Source organism: Jaculus jaculus, chromosome 6 (genome assembly GCF_020740685.1).
Source record: "Jaculus jaculus isolate mJacJac1 chromosome 6, mJacJac1.mat.Y.cur, whole genome shotgun sequence".
Taxonomy (NCBI): domain Eukaryota; kingdom Metazoa; phylum Chordata; class Mammalia; order Rodentia; family Dipodidae; genus Jaculus; species Jaculus jaculus.
In genome coordinates this window covers 154,639,496-154,652,205 of record NC_059107.1, presented here as the reverse complement: position 1 = coordinate 154,652,205, position 12,710 = coordinate 154,639,496, and the positions used below count along the sequence as shown (strand labels likewise).

The window sequence follows — 12,710 nt, the reverse complement described above, 5'->3', positions numbered from 1 at the left end:
CAGGTTCTGGGCACTGGGAAATCAGTGACACCCACCCCTCACCTCACCCCAAGCAGCAGTTCTGTTTGTTCCCATAGTACCGTTTCTGCTTCGTGCAGCGGTGGACTGTAGAACAGTTGGTGAAAGAGCTTTCTTCCTCCTGGGATTCCTGCTGCATTACGTGTTTCCACTTTCTGGTAGGAGTCGGGAGGAGCCGGTGTGAACGTGCGCGCCGCTGGCGCAGTGCCAGGAATGGAAGCTAACGGCATGCTAGCTCAGGACTGTGCCCCGAGCTGCCCCAACACTCTTTCATTCTTCCCTGCGGGGGCCACGAGGAGCCCAGGAACGAGGGTGGTCCCCCTCAGAAGTTCTTCGAGGTCACATACTTGCACTTGGGGTTGGCTGAACTCTGGTGCAGCCGGCGCGGGGGGGGGGGGGGGGGGGGGCATGTGTACATCATACGCTCATTGAAACTCTCACCAAGTGAAGGGCCCGTCGGCTCACACCGCTGGTGGCTAAAGGGTCCATTTTCCACACCACAGCCCCTTTCCTGTGCCCTGCCCTGGCTTGTCACGGGTGCCCAGGATGGATAAGGAGGCAGAGTTGAGTGGCACCGAACAAAAGGACGACTGGCTTTGCAGGCTGAGGAGTTGGGAAGGTCTCTGTGTGCAGGAGAAGAAAGACCGAGCGCGCTGGGGGGGGTGGTTTGGCGTAGCAGAAAGGCAGCAACCGTATCTCAAGGCCACACCGCAGATGAGGAGGTCACAGTCCTTGCAGCTTGCCAGCCCAGGCAGGCCAGGAGGAGCCCAATGTAGCACTGGGTCTTGTGTGGAGGTGTCCGATGGAGGCTGGGCCAGCATGTTGGGTCCTAGGTAGAGGGGAAGGCTTGTCTCCGTTCCTCCCCTTTTTTCAGAGCACGCTCATCTTGCATGTGTTGGTCAGTTTCCAGGCTATGGCCCGAGGAAGGTAACTTAGAGGAAGGGATTGTTTTGACTCATGGCTTCAGAGATTGACTCCATTGCTTCTAGGCCTACGGCAAGGCAGAACATCATGGTGGAAAAGCATAGCAGAGAACAGCCGCTCACCTCGAGGTAGTCAGGCTGCTGAGAGGGTCAGGAAGGGGCCAAGGCCAAGATCTGTTCCTCTGGAGTAGCGGTTAAGCCTGAAGAAGGCCAAACCTCAAAGGCTTACTGGTTGCACTGCCCCCTGCTGTCCCTTCTGCAAACATCAGCCTCAGCTGCTTTTTTGTAGGGAACCCGGTTCTGGATCCCCAGCAGTCCAGCTTTAAGGCTTCTCAGATGGGTGGAAGAGTCATAGGCCCTCTCTGACCCTTATTCCCTGTCTATAGAATGGGGCTAACAGTGCCTGCCTCTTGCAGTGACTGTGGGGAGACAGCCAGTTAACACTCAAGGGCTCGTCACAGCTGCTCAGCCCACCACCTGCACGGAGGTCCGTGCACACTGGCTTTTGTTTTTATTTTTATTTATTTATTTGAGAGAGAGAGGGAGAGAGAAAGAGCATGGGCGCGCCAGGGCATCCAGCCACTGAAAACGAACTCCAGACATATGTGCCACCTTGTGCATCTGGCTTATGTGGGTCTTGGGGAATCAAACCTGGGTCCTCTGGCTTTGCACGCAAGCGCCTAAACTGCTAAGCCATCTCTCCAGCCCAACACTGGCTTTTGTGAAGCCAATGGGCCATCACGTCAAGACTGGGGCCTGAGCCAAAGGCAGCTGAGATAGCCTGGGATGGACCAGCAAAACACACCTCCCCATTCAAGATGGAAAGTGCATCAGTTATTCTCTCATTGCTGGGGGGAAACACTCAACCAGGGGCAGCTTATAGAGGAAGAGTTTTATTTTTGTATTAGTTTTGAAGGGAAGTTTATTTTTAAAATGTTTATTTATTTATTTGAGAGAGGAAAAAAGTCAGACACACACACAGAGACAGAGAGAGAGAGAGAGAGAGAGAGAATGGGTGTGCCAGGGCCTCCAGCCACTGCAAATGAACTCCAGATGCATGCACCACTTTGTGCATCTGGCTTATGTGGGTCCTGGGGCATAGAACTGAGGTCCTTTGGCTTTGCAGGCAAATGCCTTAACCACTAAGCCATCTTTCTAACCCTGAAGGGAAGTTTAATAATGATGGGGGGCTGTGGCAGCAGAAGGCTGGGGTTGTATCTTCACTACAGCATGTGAGACTCTAGTGTGGACTAGAAAGCCTCAAGGCCCGCCCCCAGTGACACACTTCCTCCCACAAGGCTCCACCTCCCAGAGGTACCACAACCTTCCCAAACAGCAGGACCAACTGGGAGCTAAGCATTCAAACACTTGAGTGTTTTGGGGGGCCATTTTGTATTCAATACACCACAGAGGGGAAGGCAAGGAGAGAGGCCAGCCCCCACCAATGACCCAGGCTCCAGGGCAGAGTGCCGGCATTGCCTCATGCTAAGCCCCCAAGATCTAAAGCGACCTTCAAGTCACTCTGCTCCCTCTCCTGCAGGGACACAAAAATACCTTAGGGAATTCTTCCCCGGGCACATCATGAGTTGTCCTGTTTTGAACTTTCTCTCCTTAGAAGCATCTCCTCCCCTGAGTGGATTGTGTCATGTCTTCTGGCAGTTCTATGAGTAAGATGTCGTTCATCTTGCTGGGTTTTTTGCATTCAGTCCCTTCCCTCCCCCCCATCCTCAAGTTCAGAATGTCAGAAACATTCTGCTCAGCCTTCATTTCCTGTTTGATTTCTCACATCGAACCCATTCCCATTGCTGGATGGTGCTGGTTCCGCAGCTTATCTTTGTGGGGATGCTGGCGATTGTAGACAGCTCCACACTGCCGGAATGAACTTCCAAGCCAGACACAGCTTACGGTGGGAACGGGATTTATTTGAAGCCTGCAGATCCAGGGAAGTGGCATAATGGCAGAAGAGGCTGGTTCTCTTTCACAGGTCTCAGCAGAGGGATACCACCAGCCAGCCGGCACACAGGAACCTGTAGCGGCTGAACCCCCTGAGCTCACTCTGCATACCTTAGGCTAAAAATCAGATCTGCCTCCAGTAATGCTAGGGTTGGACCCCATGATCCGCCCCCCAGTGACACCTCTTCCAGCCAGGTGGCTGGAAATCCAAGTTTCAAACTTTAATAAGACACATGAGTCTATTGGGGGACATATGTTCAAACTACCACCCTGGGCATAAGCTCGCACCTCTTTAAGTCACCTGAAGAAAGGGACAATTGGAGAGTGCACATCTGATTAGCAAAAAAACTACTCCTGACTGGCCAGAGGGGCTTTGGAGGCCCCATGGTGCCCTGACTCCTGCTTGGGTTAAGTGTTATAACTTCTTCAGTCCTCACATCACACCATCTGCAATATTGAAATCATGATGCCATCCGTACTGACCGGGGATAGCAGCCTTAGTGAGTGTGATGACTAAGCACCCGCTATGCGCTGTGTCCTAGACCAGAGGCAGCGTCATCTGAGAGGCTACATGCTGGTCCGCACGCTTGAGTACTTACGCCACATGCGCCCACACGCAGAGACCCAGGATGTCTTCAAATTGTCAACGGTCACTTAACCAAGCCTGCCCCAGGGGTGAGGATTTAGTGTCGGAAAGAGCAAGAGTGTAGCATTCAAGAGGCAGGATGTTCAGGGGTTCAAGGCCATCCTTGGCTAAATACTGAACTTGAGGCCATTCTGGGCTCCGTGAGACACTATTTTAAACAAAAATCAAAAACCAGACAGTGGTGGCACATTCCTGTGACCCCAGCACTTGTGACGTGGAGGCTGAAGGACTAGGGGTTCACAGCCAGGATGTACTAAAGGAGACCCTGTTTCAAAAGACCTAAAAAAAAACAGTGGTAGTAGTAAAAATAAAATAATAGGGCCGGAGAGATGGCTTAGTGATTAAGACGCTTGCCTGAAAAGCCAAAGGACCCAGGTTCAATTCCCCAGGACCCACATAAGCCAGATGCTGGTAGTCCATGCATCTGAAGTTCATGTGCAGTGGCTGAAGGCCCTGGCACACCCATTTCCCCCCCCCCAAATAAATTTTAAAAATTAAAAAAAAATAAAATAATAGAAAAATGTGAAACCCAGACCCTCACTGAGCTCACAGAGAGAGGGCCTATAAAAGTCCTCCCACCCCAAAGGGTGCTGTTCACATCGCAAAAGGGGACCCTGAAGGCAAGGGCGCCTGCTTGCATTGTCCTGGAATAGGGTGGAGAGGCTGCCACAGCGGGGCCAGACACCTCGTGCTCTCTCAAGTCAGCAGGGGGCGCTCACTGGACTCCCCAGCCTGTCCTGACCCAGTGGGAGTGCCACCGAGACTCTTCAGAGGACACACCAACCTGTCCCCAGCCCACCTGCTAGTGTGCAAGGCTCCCCATGCATCCATTGGTTCAATTTCAGAATCTCAGCTCTGGGGACAGAGGCCATGACATGTGGCGGTAATCCGAGATCTGTTACCAGCCTCGGATTCAACCGCACAGCTCAGTCACACAACCAGAACTCCACGGTGTGTCTCCTGGACTCCCGCCCCAGCCGGTCCTGGGAACATTCATGAGCACGTCTATGCGCCGGGCACTGCACCACAAACCTTTAATCTGTGCTCTACTGGGAGCCGCAGCTGTGAGGGAAGGAGCTATGGAAAGTTCTAGCTCTCTCCAGACTCTCCCTCCAGTTTCCTCCACCCTCCACAGCTTTGGCTCCTATGTTAGGTAGGGATGGGAGTGGAAGGAGAAAAAGGCCGTGGGGGGCTGGGTGGGTGGTTCTTTGTCCAGCGCCCTTCCTCCTCTGGTGTGACTTTGCTGTGGATGTTTGGGTGGTTGTCTGGGTCTCTCTCTAACTGCTGGGAACCGTCCATGGTACACCTTCATTCCTGGCAAGGGCCTCTCCAGGTTGACCCTGGAACACGGCTCAAGGATCCCCTTTACTGGGAACCCCGGGCCACACCATCCCAATCCCAGACCTCGCACAAAGTTCCCGCTGGGGGTGCCATCCCTTCATTCAGCTCTTAGCTACGGCCCCAGGCAGCCCGCACCCTGGCCGGTGCTTTATCTGGCCTGTGGGCTTTCCCAGGTATAGGGTCCCCATCCTCTGAGACTGCAGTATCTAGGACCCAGAGTCAGGACAGCTTTCTGCTGGGAGCTCCTGCAGGGCAAGGGTGTGCTCTGAGTGAGGAGGCTTCATGGTTCCATTTGGGGTGGTGTGGATGGGACAAGTCCCCAATAGACTCATGTGTTTGAATGCTCTGTTTCCAACTGGTGGTTCTGTTTGGGAAGTTTGTGGAACCTCTAGGAGGTACATACAGCCTTGCTGGAGGAAGTGTGTCATGAGGAAAGGGGGGTGGGGATGGAGACTTGAGGTGTTATGTTTCTTTTTTAATTTTTATTTATTAGAGAAAGAAGAGGAGAGAGAAAGAATGGACGCACCAAGGCCTCCAGCCACTGCAAACAAACTCCAGATGCAGGCACCCCCTTCTGCATCTGGCTAATGTGGGTCCTGGGGAATCAAACCTGGGTCCTTCTGCTTGGCAGGCAAATGCCTTAACTGCTAAGCCATCCCTCCAGCGGGAGGTGTTATATTTCAACCCCACTTGGTGCAGGTGCCCTTTATACTTCCTCCCTGATGACGTGAAAGTGTGATGCCAGCTGTCTGGTCCTGCCGTGACAGACTTCCCCTGGAAACTGTAAGCCCCAATAAGCCCCTTCCTCCCATGAGCTCCTCCTGGTCTGGTATTCTGTGCCAGTGTCCTGGGGCCACTCCCTCGTCTCTACAATGGGTTTCCAAGATAAGTGTCTGACCCCTGCAGTCTGTGCGCCTGGCTTTCGGAAGTGGCACCATTAGCAGCCCCAGTGGAGTTGAAATCAGAACCTGCGTTGAAACAGCAAGGCCATTCCAACCTTAAAAAGCTCCAAGACATGTCACAAAAATAATACCCCCCCCCAAAAAAAATCCCTAAATGTTACTATCTTATTACCCTTGCTTGTCGGTTCTCTTCTCTGAGCCTTTCCTTCATTTTCTAATGACAAGGGCATTCTCTCACATAATCAGTAGTGATCCAAGCCAGGAAATGAACATGGGTGCATTACCTGTAACTTATCTAAAATGTTTCTGTGTGCCTCCCTTGCTAATGTCCTTTATAGCAAACAAAATAACATGTTAGGGCTGGAGAGGTGGTTAAGCGCTTGCCTGTGAAGCCTAAGGACCTCGGTTCGAGGCTCATATTCCCCAGGAACCATGTAACCCAGGACCCATGCTAGCCAGATGCACAAGGGGGCACATACATCTGGAGTTCGTTTGCAGTGGCTGGAGGCCCCAGCACGCCCATTCTCTATTTATCTGCCTCTTTATCTCTCTGTATGTGTGACGCTGTCAAATAAATAAAATTTAAAAAGTAAAAAAAAAATAAAATGACATGTTAAGAACACCTTTTGCACTCAGCCTTTTTCCCCTCCCCTTCTCCTTGCTTACTCCCCCCCCCCCATGGCCTTGAACTCACAATCCTCCTGAATGCTGGGGATGACAGGCATGCATTGCAACTCCCAGCCACCTTGATTTCCTTTAGTCACTTTCATTTGTTTATTTTTTTTTCCCCTTTTTTCGAGGTAGGGTCTCACTCTAGCCTAGGCTGACCTGGAATTCACTATGGAGTCTCACAGCGATCCTCCTACCTCTGCCTCCAGAGTGCTGGGTTTAAAGGCATGCGCCACCATGCCCGACTCTTAGTTGCTTTTATTTGTAAAGCATGTGGGTGAACTGTTTTGTGGAGAGCCTTCAGTGTGAGTTTGCCTGACTCTCACTCTCACAGTTGGCTTCCGCGTGGGCACAGGTGCAGGAGCACCACAGAGGTAATGCTGCGTCCTCAGCACCTCCCGGCCAGAGCTACCTGATGTCAGCCGGCCCCAGGGCAGAGAGGTGAGCTCTGGTGTTATGTGGAGAAGGTCCCTGCCAGGTTTCTGTGCAATTCCTTCTGTCTTCTAAATGAATCAGTATCTAGTGAGGCGAGACGCCAAGACCACGTTAGCATCCTGATTCCAACCAAACTCATTTACCTCATGATTAATTTTAGTGCTCACTGATTGTTCTTGCCTGAAATAATTATGGCACGTTGAGGATTGCCAAGTTGTGACTTTGTAGTCGCAATCAGTCCTTGTACTTTCGGTAGGTGGCAGTCCACCGGACAGAACGTTTCCTTCTGAGTCCAGTGGTTCTTCCATTCATTCATTCCTATCAATTTGAACTGTCTGACTCTTACTTTATTCTATGGTCTATAATATTGCTCTTGTTATTTATTTTGGTCCTCAGATTACCTAAGATTTTTTGATAGGAACTTCTGCAAACTGAGTTCTTTATCCTTTTGTCAAAAATAAATTCTTGCCGGGCGTGGTGGCGCACGCCTTTAATCCCAGCACTGGGGAGGCAGAGGTAGGAGGATCGCTGTGAGTTCGAGGCCACCCTGAGACTACAGAGTGAATTCCAGGTCAGCCTGGGCTAGAGCAAGACTACCTTGAAAAAAATAAAAACAAAATAAATAACTTCTTGGTGGGAGGGAAGCAGGGGATATGGCTACAGAGAATCCATATAAAAAGGTGGGTACGGCCACCCATGCCTATCAGTCCAGGGCTGGGGCTCCGTGGTCAGTCAGTGTGACCAAAACACAAGGAGCGCCAAGCTCAGCGAGAAACTCCATCTCAAGGAAGTGAGGTGGGAGAGCAACAGAGGAAGATGCAGGATGCTCTCCTCTGGCTTCCATAGGCGTGTGAACAGGGCATGTATATATATACACACATATGCACACGTGCATACACCACACACACACACACACACCCGTTTCCACATCTCTCTCCACTTGGAATCTTGAAGCCAATAAAGCTTCCAACTCTGACCCAACATGGCAACTTCATTTGAGCCTTGCTTCCTGCCTTGGTTTCCCCTCTGTGATGGTTTGTGTCAACTTGATCTGTTTAGGAATCCCCACACATTTCTCATAAGTGGGCCTCTGAGGTTGCTTCTAGGAAGGATTAACTAAAGGAGGAAGTTCTTCCCCCAGGGTGAGAGCCCTTCCCCCAGAGTGGGCAGCCCCTCTTGGAGTGGGGGGAGCTTTATCAAAAGAAGCTCTGGGAAGGAAAGGATCCCTCCTTCCGCCTGGCTGCCATCCAGCATGGACTGAAGACCAGCATCTCTCCAAGAAGCCCCCAGGCCTTCAGTGCAGGATTGGGACTGCTGAGGCACCTGACCACGTGGACTGAGCAGCTACTGCGTTCCTTGACTCTCAGGCCTGCAACCTGCTATTGGGCTGCTGGAAGCTAATCCAGTAAATTCCCTTTTAATACAATCCGTTCTATCGGTTCTGTTCCTCCAGGGAACCTTGACTAATACACCCTCTCTAGCCAAGAAAACATTGGCTCCCAGCATCCTCTGTACCTTAACTGCTAATTCAGTCCTCATTTTATAACTGGTAGCCTGGAAGCACTGAAAAGCAAACCTGTTTGTAAAGGTGTGATATTTAAAAATCTTTATTTTATTTTATTTATTTGCAAGAAGAGAGAGTTAGAGAGAAGAGAGACAGACAGAAAACGGGCATGCCAGTGCCTCTAGCCACTGCACACGAACTCCAGACGCACATGCCTCTTTGGGCATCCGGCTTTATGTGGGTACTGGAGAATTGAATTCGGGTTGTTAGGCTTTGTGGGCAAGTGCCTTAGCCTCTGAGCCATCTCTCAAGCCCTCAGCGTTTCTTTTCAGAGGCGTACGTGTGTTTGCATGAGTATGGGCGTTTGTCTTAGACAGGCTCTGGTTAGGTAGCCCAGGGTGGCTTCAAACAACCCTTCTGCCTCAGCATCCCGCCTGGATCACAGGGTCAAACTTTACTTTCCCAGTTTATTTTGTGCTTTTGCCTGGAGACACACAGCCCAGACAGTCAGGTCTTGGAGGGGCAGTGGGCAGGGAGAGCTGAGGGCTCATGCTTCTTCCCCTCTTGCTTGAGTGACTCTTCTTCCTTGGAAGGAGAGCTGGGTTAACTTGTGATTCGAGCTATATTTTGATCCCTTCATCACTGTCGACTGACTTAAAAATTTTTTTTTGTTCTTGTTTATTTTTATTTATTTGAGAATGATAGATGGAGAGAGAGAGAAAGAGAGAGAGAGAATGGGCATTCCAGGGCTTCCAGCCACTGCAAACGAACTCCAGATGCATGTGCCCCCTTGCGCATCTGGCTAACGTGGGTCCTGGGGAATTGAGCCTCAAACTGGGGTCCTTAGGCTTCACAGGCAAGTGCTTGACCGCTAAGCCATTTCTCCAGCCCCCCCCCCTTTATCCTTTTTCTTTAAAAAATATTTTATTTATTTAAGAGAGAGAAAGAGGGAGAATGGCGCTCCAAGGCCTCCAGCCACTGCAAAGGAACTCCAGATGAATGTGTCACTTTTACATACTGGGGAATTGAACCTGGGTTCTTTAGCTTTGCTGGCAGGCACCTTAACTTCTAAGACATGTCTCCAGGTCCCCATTTTCCTTTTGATCCCCAAATGTGCAAAACCATCACAGGTGAGAGACCCTGGAGAGAGCTCCCCACCGAGGAACTGATCTTCCATTAGTCTTGTTTCAGATTAGCTGTGTGTCTTTAGGCAAACCACTTGACTTCTCTGTGTTCATTTTCTCTCATAAAATTAGTCTGGTGTTGGAACTGGGGAGATGATTCAGTGGCTAGAGGTGCCTGTTTACAAAGCCTACCAGCTAGGGTTCAATTCCCCGGTACCCAGCACAAGTGGATGCAAAGTGACACATGTGTCCCACAACACCTACAACAATGGGAGGGAATGAGAAGGAGCCAGAGCTAGTTTGACGTTCATTTGGTCTGGCAGTTCGTGTTTAATGGCAGGCGACCCTGTCTCCAAGAAGGTGGATCACAGAGACATCTTGAAGTTGTCCTCTGACCTCCACACATGTGCTGTGGCAGTGGTACACGTGTGCACATGCATGTGCGAATGAATTATTATAAAATAAGTCTGATATCAAACAGATCTAATTTCTGGTTCCTTTTCTTGGTTTGGAAGCTTTGAGAGGTAGGTTCCAGGAAACAATTCTCTTATTTGACAGAGAAAGCCACCTCTCCAGCCCTCTCTCTCTCTCTCTTTTTTAAAGACTTAAATTAGTATTAAACTACTTACAAAAATTTTAACAACATCCATTCATGGCTTAAGATAGGTATCTTTATCTCTGTGTTCAAGATCAAAGTCTTAAAAACAAAAGGCAATCTTCATCTATCACTTGAATATCAAAATGCTGACTCAACTTCAGAGATTTCTCATTACCACCTATGTGTTTAAAATACCAACTCTATTCTTAGAACCAGCCTTATTAATACCATCCCTTTGAACTATATTATATCCCTTCTTGTATGCATCAGAACTCAACTCCACAATGAGCTCTGGGTTGCAAAAAAAGGTATATTTTTGCACCTGTTTTTAAGTCTTTGTTCATCAGTTCAACAAAGATACATACAAGTGATACACAATTCTTCATTTTTTTAAAAAATTTTTAAATTTTATTACGAGAAAGGGAGGGGGTCAGCTAGATAGAGAATGGGTACACTAGGGCCTCCAGCCACTGTAAATGAACTCCAGATGCATGCACCACCCTGTGCACCTGGCTTACTGGCTCTTGAGGAGTCGAACCTGGGTCCTTTGGCTTTACAGGCAAACACCTTAATCACTAAGCCATCTCTCTAGCCCCACAATGATTTTTTTAAAGAATATTTTTATTTATTTATTTGCAAGCAGAGAGAGAGACAGAGAGAGACAATGGGCATACCAGGGCCTCCAGCCACTGCAAACAAATTCCAGACACATAGGCCACTGTGTATCTGGCTTTACATGGGCACTGGGGAATCAAACCTGGGTTGTTAGGCTTTGCAGGCAAGCACCTTAACGGCTGAGCCATCTCTCCAGCCCAGGATTCCCACTTTTACCGAGCTGGAGAGGGTGGTCATTTTGGGGGGCTCTGAAAGGATAGGACTTCCGTTAGAGCCCTGGCTGGTAAAAGTAGACTCCCACACTGCAGGCTCCTCCCCTTCCTGTGACCTAGGGGTGCACTCAGCTTCACAGGAAAGCCAAAGAGGCAATTCCCAGTCCGGAAATGGGGACCTGGTCCCAGCTTGGTTGTAAACACCCTTTTGGAAGCTGCTGCCTCCCTCTGGTTTGCTTCCAGAGGAGGAAACAGACAATAGACAGAACCATTTGCAAGGTCTTCCCTAGTGCTGACGGACATGCCGCTGCCCCTGCACCACCGAGAGGGCCTCTGGGGGCTGGAAAGATGGGGAGAGTGGGCTAGGGGTGTGGCTCAGTGGTAGGACCCTTCCCTGGCATGCGTTAGGCCCTTGGTTCAATTCCCCACATTGGCAGATGGCATGGAAAGGATGCTTGCTTAGATACGCATGTTCACCTCTTACCAGAGGCTAAATACAGAAAGTAGGGCACGAAGCTCCTATGTTGGGGCATAGGGCAGCACAGCCCCCTGGAAGAGAAAGGCTCCAAGCCTGGAGTCGGCCTGTGGCAGGGGAGTTCAGGGAGCAGGCGCAGCAAGAGCTCCCAGGTTCAGGAATAGCCTCCTGTCAACTGTGGACCCATCCTTTTCCTGAAATGAGATATGCTGTTTCCCTATGTTGGGAGGGAAGTTCCCAGTGAGACCCCAGACAAGCCACAGCAAAGTTCTAATATATGGTCTATTTTAGAGAATGTTCCATGTGCTGCTGAAAAGAATGTATATTCTGCAGCCTTTGGATGAAATGTCCTGTATATATCTGTTAGGTCCATATCTTCTATGACCTCATTTAGTCCAGATGCCTCTCTGTTTATTCTTTCCCTGGATGACCTGTCAATTGATGAGAGTGGGGTGTTAAAGTCACCCACCACCACTGTGTTTGGTGTTATCTGTGACCTTAGTTCTAATAGTGTTTGTTTGACGAATTTGGGAGCCCCCATGTTAGGTGCATATATGTTTAGGATTGTAATGTCCTCCTGTTGGAGTGTGCCCTTAATCAATATAAAGTGACCTTCCTTATCTTTTTTGACTAACTTCGGACTAAAGTCCACCCTGTCTGATATTAGGATAGCAACCCCTGCTTGTTTTCTAGGCCCATTTGCTTGAAACACCGTCTTCCAACCTTTCACCCTAAGATAATGTCTATCCTTTGTAGAAAGGTGAGTTTCTTGAAGACAACAAATTGTAGGATCCTGCTTTTTAACCCAGTCTGCAAATCTATGTCTTTTCGTTGGGGCATTGAGACCGTTGATATTAAGAGATATTATTGAAATGTGTGTATTTATGTTTGCCATTTTTGTGTGTGTGTGTGTGTGTTACTGGTTCTACCTGTGCTCTCTTCTGTTAACTGGTATTTGAGTATGGCTGGTTTTTTCTAGGTTCCTTATATGTGTGCTTTTCCTTTTGTTCAGCATGGAGGATTCTATCAAGTATTTTCTGTAGAGCTGGTTTTGTCTTCAGATATTCCTTTAACCTGCTTTTGTCATGGAATGTCTTTATTTCTCCATCTATTTGGATGGATAACTTTGCAGGATAAAGTAACCTTGGTTGACAGTTGTTATCTTTCAGAACTTGGAATATATCACTCCAGGCCCTTCTGGCTTTAAAAGTTTGTGTTGAATAATCTGCTGTAATCCTGATGGGCTTGCTTTTGTAGGTAACTTGATTTTTCTCTCTAACTGCTTTCAATATTTT

The 12,710-nt window shown here is 49.2% G+C and overlaps 1 non-coding gene across 1 annotated transcript; it reads right to left on the bottom strand.

Annotated features, from left to right (window-relative positions):
* Window positions 1-10,359: 10,359 nt before the first annotated feature.
* Window positions 10,360-10,485, bottom strand: LOC123461971. Its single transcript, XR_006638014.1, has one exon. It is a non-coding gene; the product is annotated as a small nucleolar RNA SNORA40 (small nucleolar RNA).
* Window positions 10,486-12,710: the final 2,225 nt, after the last annotated feature.